The following is a 7,867-nucleotide window of genomic DNA, read 5'->3' as shown; positions in this document are numbered from 1 at the left end:
AACTGGTGAGTTGACGGAATGCTGGGAGGATCAGCAATGCAGGGAAGTCACAGATCACTGGCTGGAACCAGTGTGATGGCTGTCGATGACGCTGAGGACAAAAGCAGTACTTGAAGATGAAGCTGAGGATGTCAGCAATACTTGAACACAAAGCCAAGGACATCGGCAAAGCTTGTTGCAGAAGCTGAGGATGTCAGCAATACTTGTGGACGGAGCCGAGGATGTCGGCAATGTTTGTAGCATAAGCTGAGGACGGCAGCAATACTTGTGGACAGAGCCGAGGACGTCGGCAATGTTTGTAGCATAAGCTGAGGACATCAGCAATACTTGTGGACAGAGCCGAGGACGTCGGCAATGTTTGTAGCAGAAGCTGAAGACGTTAGCAATACTTGTGGACGGAGCCGAGGACGTCAGCAATGTTTGTAGCAGAAGCTGTGGTAGCGCAATGGGGATTCCGTATGCTGTGCAGTGCAGTGTCGGCACTGCTGGTTTCCCAGTAGCTGTGATGCGGTGGTTCTGCACAATGGATACTGCAATGTTGTAGACTGCAGTGGCAGGTTTTCCGGAAACTATGGTGCACCACCTTGCGCAGCGGAGAACTGGAAGCTGGCAAGAACCAGCAAAGTCTCTAAGGGCGCTAGGGATATAGGATAGTCCCTCTGGATCACTGGAGGACTTCCAGTGAATCTGGAGCTGCCGGGATATAGTGGCAACGATGGCCCTTTAAATCATCCAGGGAGTCAGGCAGTGCAGGGGATGGTAACTTGTACAGAGTCTATTACCAGCAGGAGATTCTGGAGCTCACTCCAGGCTGAGAGACACCAAAACACTGACAGCTTGCTAGTGCTTGAGACCTGGAACTTATACCCAGTGCTTACAGCTGAGTGGATGAGCGGCTCACATGATGCAGAAGTGAATCCGGATTGGACCCTGGAAGGTCAGCTGACCAGGAACTGTCATGGCGACGTCCATAGCTTGTTTTGGAGGGAACTCCGGCGTGGTGTGTGCATAGACAGGCAATAATGGCCACGGGTCCTGAGAGCACAGGAAGGTATATCTGGTAACCACTGGACTTGTAGATACTGGCACGGAAATATAGAACTGCATGAGAATCCTCAATGATTGCTATGCAGGCACACCATGCAGAGACTTACTGAGTTCTGAATTCACACAGAAGATTAATCACTACAGCTGCTCTCGTTAGCAGGGAGTGAGCTCAGCACACAGAGAACTCATGATACTGGTGAGCTGTTTATCCCAGCCAGCAGAAAACATGCAGGTTACAGGACAGATGGCCGAGGAAAGTCACCAAATGATATGATTCTAGTCAGGAACGTGACAGTCACACCAGAATTGTATCCGCCTGTTGGTGAGCCCCTCCCCCCAGATCGTCACTGCTACGACTATTGGGAATAGCTCCAAAGCCGCCAGGTTCCTGGTGAGCCCTGCCACTTTCCACGATGGGGGGCCAAACCAGTGCGCACCACTCGCCCTGAAGCCTGTCGCCCCCGCGGCGTTCATAAATAAATGCATTGCGTGATTGGACCGTACTTCCTTGGGCCACATACGCGCTCCACTGAAATACAGGAGGAATTTCTCCCACACTCGCAGGTCCTCCCTCAACTCCTTGTTGATGTGTACAAAGTGATGTCTCTTTGTGATGCCCGCGATGGCTTGTTCGAGTTGCCATTTAAATATCCTGCCTGTAGGGATCACCCTGCATGTAGAATTGAGGCTTCCCAATAGTGATTGGAGCTGCCCCAATGTAACCTTTTCTGCCCTTATTTGTCTGCTGCTTGGCTCCTCCTTGGCGGCGTGGCTAGCACTGCAGACTGAACATGCATGCTTGACATTGCACTGAGTGCAGGTGCAAAGCTGTTCATTAAATGGCCCAGCATTTAGGATCCGGCTTCTGCGCGCCATGGCTCCCTGCCTCTAATTTCTGCAGTGCCGCAACCTTTTCCGCTAACCCTGCGGCCTGCAGCTTGAGCCACACGTCAACATACCTCCCAACTTTTGAAGATCCGAAGGAGGGACATTAGGGAATGTGGCTTATCGGATGGGGGCGTGGACTTAATGGTAGGGGGCGTGGCCAGTGGATGTGAAAGCGGGACAGACCGTGAAAAAGGGGACTGTTGGGAGGTATGCGTCAATATTCCTAGTACCGAAGTCGGTGGGCTTTCCGCCCGCTGCCTTCTCCCTAAATCTTTGTCATATTTCCACCATACCCATGCTTCCTATAAGCGGAATAAATGAAATTTGTTTATTTCAAAATACCGGTGGCTACCTCAGGGCATGCCTCAGCATAACAAGCGACCATACCGCTCAGCAAATGCTCAATTGTTTTGCAGCTACGAGATTGCATTCTACCCTTTGGTTTGGCTTCTGTCAATGAACATATATCTATGAACGTCCCTTTCTCATTCTCTGCTTTAGTCAGCGCAGGCGAATGGCCTGCTACTGCTTTGGAAAAACGCATGCCACCCTCCACTGCTCCTTTAATTCTCGCCTCGTCCTGATCAGAATCCAATGGTCCTTCACCTAGCTCACACCCCGGCTGCACCCTGCTGCTACTGCTAGGCACCCCTGCTAATCTTTCCTGCAGAATCACTAATGTTCTGCACATCCTGACCACTTCCTGGTGCACCACCTATGCCAATGAGATCTCCCGGCAGGGTTGTGTCTATGTTCCCTTCGTGATCAGGACCTGGAAGTGACAGCACGAGAGGGCAAGAGTAGACTTCCGCCCTTACAGCACCTTACTGATTTCTCCGTTCTCCGTTCGTTTGAGGGTTTTTGTTTTTTCCTATGCACCATTGGACGCTCACCACGCTTCGGGATCGGTCTCTCGCTTTGCTCGCCATAGGTTACTATTCCAAATAGTTTGTGACATGGACCCAGGGGGTTATGGGAAAAGTCCTCCGCATGAAGGGAAACCAGATGCTACCCTCCCGGCAGAGCGATGCGGCCGTTGCCGTGACACAGGGAGAAGATGATCACCGTCTTCCTGCGCTATTCTTAGGAAGGAGAGGTGTCGTTGCAGCGACTATTCCCCGACTCCCGATCGCATCTCCTAGTTAAACTGTGATGATGCCCTTGTGAGCTTTATTCTTAATGAGTGCTCCAACAGTACATACATTGTGACTGTTGTTTTCTTTAAGTCTCTACACCCTGCCTTTGTAATACTGTCTGCCCAGGTGTGAGCTTGTTATCACCATGGGGTGTGGGGAGAACAGCGCCCCCTCCAGGGCACCAGAGTGCCTTCCTGCCGTAAAACCTTTTTGCAATGAAAGAAGCCACTAACCAGCCCTCTGCCCAGCTAACAAGGGAACTCATTGCTCTCTCAGGAAGGTATGCAAACTACTGTTAGGCATCCCTGTAATAATGACCCACAGCATGACTAATATCATGCACCTTCTGCCCAGCTCAGTTCCTGGCTAGACATCCCGGTAAAATGACATTGGTCTTACCAATCCCGCGCGCCATCTCCTCCCTGCTCGCTGCGACCTTGGTGACAATCCTCTCATGTACTGCCTTTCCTGCGCCAGACCCTGCGCTGGAAATGCTGAGGCATCGCTGACCATAGCGTAGCCCATGCCTTCGCTTCCTCACCTTGGCTCCCCGCATATCCGATGACTCTCTTGGTGATCCCTCTGCGGCGTGCTGTAATGCCGGTTGCTGCTCCTTTGCGGTTCCTGATCCCGTGCGCCTCCTTCAATGACTATCCCTCTAGGTACTGCGTGTTCAGCGCCGACCCTGGCGCAAGAAGATGACCCCGTCGCCTCGGTGTGTCCAGCGTGAACCGGTGGAAGTAGTGGCGCATCGCAGAACAAAGCGTAGCCCGTGCTCTCACATCCTTGCCTCTGATCCCTGCTGCTCGGCCACCTCTTGCAATGATCTTCCCGCGGCGTGCTGTACTGCTGCTCACGATTAGGGTAGCTCCTTTGTGGTGTTGTGTTTGTGCTAACGAAAGCCATTACTCCCTGATCCCGCTCCCTCTTCCTCCCGAAGCAAGGCCTCTGTGGGCTGGGATGACGTCTGCCTGTGCCACTATATTCCGCCTATTGAACTTGCTCCCTGGCGTGGTAAGGTTGCTCCCGCCTTTCCTATCACCCCACGCAGCTGCAGCTCTGGCAGTCCCGGTGCTGCGTGTGGTAGCTCCTTGCTGGTGAGACCTGGCAGCAGCTGACCACCACCGGCGATGCTCTTCCATGTGACATTGAGCAATGGCAGCTGCTTCTCGTGGGTGAAAGGTACTGGGGTGGGTGATGACGGTGACCGTGATCCCTCACCGCATGCTGTGTTGAATACTGTAGCTCCCTTGCCGCGATGCGCTGACTTCCGTTCCCTTTGCCTCCTTGATGCGGCAGCCGGGAATTGCGCCAGCTCCATAAACAGCTGCGTAGATGTCTGATGTACCCATAATGCCGGTGAACCAGCGGATGGGCCCTGCACGGCTGCTGCAGCGCCAATGTCCCACTGCTGGGCTTTGTGGTGCACCAGGACCACTTGCTTGTGCCGTGTCATATGCACTCTGCTCCTCTGGACTACGCTTCTTCCAATTCTGCGGCTGCCAGAATGCCGTCGCATGCAGCCGGTGATTGGTTCCTCTCCCAATGATGCTCTCCATTCTGTCTGTATGCAGCCTCCTTTATACTCCTGCGTCTGGCTGCCAGAGACCGTTCTTTCACCCTCCGGCCACGAGGGGGAGCTCCCTCTGCCTGAGCTCCTCCATGATGGAGATGCTGCTGCTTCCTCACTCTTTTGTTCCCTTTCTTCCGGATGCACTCCTTCCCCAGTTGGTTCTAAATCGGAGTGGGAGAAGGGACCTTCTGATGTCACTAGGGGAGGAGACACATCAACAGGGGGAGGAGCTACGGCCGGACAGGGTACACGCAAAGTAACCTCGCAGGTATGCTTCACTCGCCACGCTTCGGGCTCGGTGGCGAGCGAAGCCACCTGATTACTAAAGGTAATCGTTTGTGGCGTGATAAGGGGCACCAGGACCTGAGGGGGCGGCCTGCTACAGCTTCATGAATAAGTTAGCGTGGTCCTACCTCTCACAGCGGCTGCAATCCTCCCGGCACTCATATCTTACAGTAGCCATGACTGCCAAGCTCCCGTATTACAGCCTCCAGCTCCGCCTCCATCTGGCATAGGCAATAACTTTGACAGTTCATGGAGTCCTGGCTGGGTGTGACATGTGGCGCTCAGGGCCGGTTCCGGGCTTCTGGCGCCCCGGGCAGCATTAGGGGGCGTGGCTTCATACAGGGGGCATGGTCAGTTACACCCCCTTTACTGTTGTAGGATGTGCGGTGCGCAATGACGTCATTGCGCACCGCACAGCAAAGGTCCTCTCCACAAAGGTAAACTAGACGCTAAGCGTCTCCAGGAAGGGAAATTAGACGCGTCTAGTTTCCCTTCACAATGGACAGCGGGCCGCGGCAGCGGGGGGCACCACAGCAGCAGCGGATCTTGCCATGGTGCGGCGCCCTCCGGAAGGCGGCGCCCCGGGCAAAAGTCCTGCTTGCCCGTGGCAAGATCCGCTACTGGTGGCGCTGCTCTTCATTCCAGGCTCTTTCACAGACTACTCAGTCCCAGCTCTGCATCACAGCCTGCAGGTAAGATGGCTGCACAGTGCACTCTCTGCATTTGATAAGGAAAGAGGGAAAAGCAGCAGTCTGGGGATGGGGGGGGGGGGGGGGGGGTACGCATTCTGGGGGTGGGGGGGATGAGCAGCAGGATGCACACAGATGGTGGGGGGGATAGAACAGCAGACATTTAAAGGGGGGGTGTTGGTGAGAGCAGCAGGCACAGACTGGGTAGATGGGGGGAAGAGAGCATCCATACAACAGACTCAGGGTGGGGGAGTACAGCAGCATGCCTTTCACCTGAAGGTTGGGTAGAGGGAAGGGGCAGTAGGCAGAAGTAGTTGCCTAGGGTGCCAAGAAACTTTGCACAGGCCCTGCTGCTGCTACAGATGACCCAGAGGCATATTTGTTATTATATGAAAGGGTGGCACAGCGCTTAAAGTGGCCAGTTAGAACTTGGGCTGATAAACTTGCCCCCTATCTTACCGATGAGGCTCAGAAAGCATATGCTGCGCTATCCTCTGCTGAAAAATAGGACTTGGTTAAAAGTACTATTCTAGCCCAGTCAGGTCTACCTCCATCTGGTAAAGTGCAGTGCTTCCACGAATGGGCACTACTACCAGGGGTCCCAATTCAGAAGCAGGTGGAAGAACCCACCAGACAGGGGCAGTGTTGGCTCCAGCCAGAAGACTGCACTGCCGCTCAGATTGTGGATATGGTGGTAACTGACCTGTGTATTAGAACACTAAGGTGTACATTTACTAAGCAGTGATAAGAGTGGAGAAGTGGGCCAGTGGAGATATTTCCCCATCAACCAATCAGCAGCTCCAGTGGCGGTACTAGCGAGCGGTGGGCCCAGGTGCGACAAAATTATTTGGGCCCCCCCACCACACACACACATCCCATCCAAGTCCACCCCCTCACCCCTGGAGAGGATCTGGTGAGGGGGACCTGCTCAGGGCCAGAGAAATGGATACCTAGCAACAGTGCCGTAACTAGACATTTTATCACTGTGTGCAAGAAACGGCATCGGAGCCCCACCCCTGCATGCAAAACAGGGGTAGTGCGCGCGCAAAAATACATAGTGGCGTGGCTTCGTGGGGAAGGGGTGTGGCCACAAAATAATACCAATTCATAAAACGGTGCACAGTAGTCTCCATTATTCAAATTACGCCGGACAGAGTCCTCTTTTTACACATTACAGCAGACAGCGTGCACTTTTTACACATAACGGCAGACAGCGTGCCCTTGTTACACATTACGGCAGACAGCGTGCCCTTGTTACACATTACGGCAGACAGCGTGCCCTTGTTACACATTACGGCAGACAGCATCCCCTTTTTACACATTACGGCAGACAGCGTGCCCTTGTTACACATTATGGCAGACAGCGTCCCCATTTTTACACATTAGGGCAGGCAGATTCCCCATTTTTACACATTGCAGCAGGCAGATTACCCCTTTTTACACATAGCGGCAGGCAGTCCCCCATTTTTACACATTGCGGCAGGCTGATTCCCATTCTTTATACACATTGCGGCAGGCAGATTACCCCTTTTTACACATAGCGGCAGGCAGTCCCCCCTTTTTACACATTGCGGCAGGCTGATTCCCCCTTTTTACACATTACGTCAGGCAGTCCCCCCTTTTTACACATTGCGGCAGGCAGTCCCCCATTTTTACACATTGCGGCAGGCTGATTCCCCTTTTTACACATAGCGGCAGGCAGGCCTAAGAAAGAAAGAGAAATAAAGAAAGAAAAAGAGAAAAAGAAAGAAAGAAGAATTATACTTACCCTCTCCGCCAGCTCAGGCTCCTCGGTGCAGCGTCAGACGATTCCCGGGCAGCTGAGGAGGTGGAGGACGGAGGTGAAGGAGGGAGCCGCAGCAGCGCTGTGTTATTGGTGGAGGCGCTGCTGCTGCTGCCCCTCTGCTTCCCTATAGGCTGTTCTCGGAGACAGCCTATAGTGAAGCAGAGGGGCAGCAGCAGCAGCGCCTCCACCAGTAACAAAGCGCTGCTGCGGCTCCCTCCTTCACCTCTGTCCTCCTTCCCCCGTCCGTGCCGCTGCTCCTCTCCTCGCCGGGCGGCTGTGACTCATTACATGCTTGGGCCCCTGGACAGAGGCGGGCCCCAGAGCAGTGCACTGCTTGCACTGCCGGTAGTTCCGCCTCTGAGCAGCTCTGTATCACTTTATAGTATGCAAATTAGAAATGTTAATTCAGTGCTGATTGGTTGCCATGGGCAACTTCTCCACTGGCTCACTTCTCCGCTCTTAT

This window comes from Pseudophryne corroboree, chromosome 6 (assembly GCF_028390025.1).
Source record: "Pseudophryne corroboree isolate aPseCor3 chromosome 6, aPseCor3.hap2, whole genome shotgun sequence".
NCBI lineage: Eukaryota > Metazoa > Chordata > Amphibia > Anura > Myobatrachidae > Pseudophryne > Pseudophryne corroboree.
Note: the sequence above shows the minus strand (reverse complement) of the source record.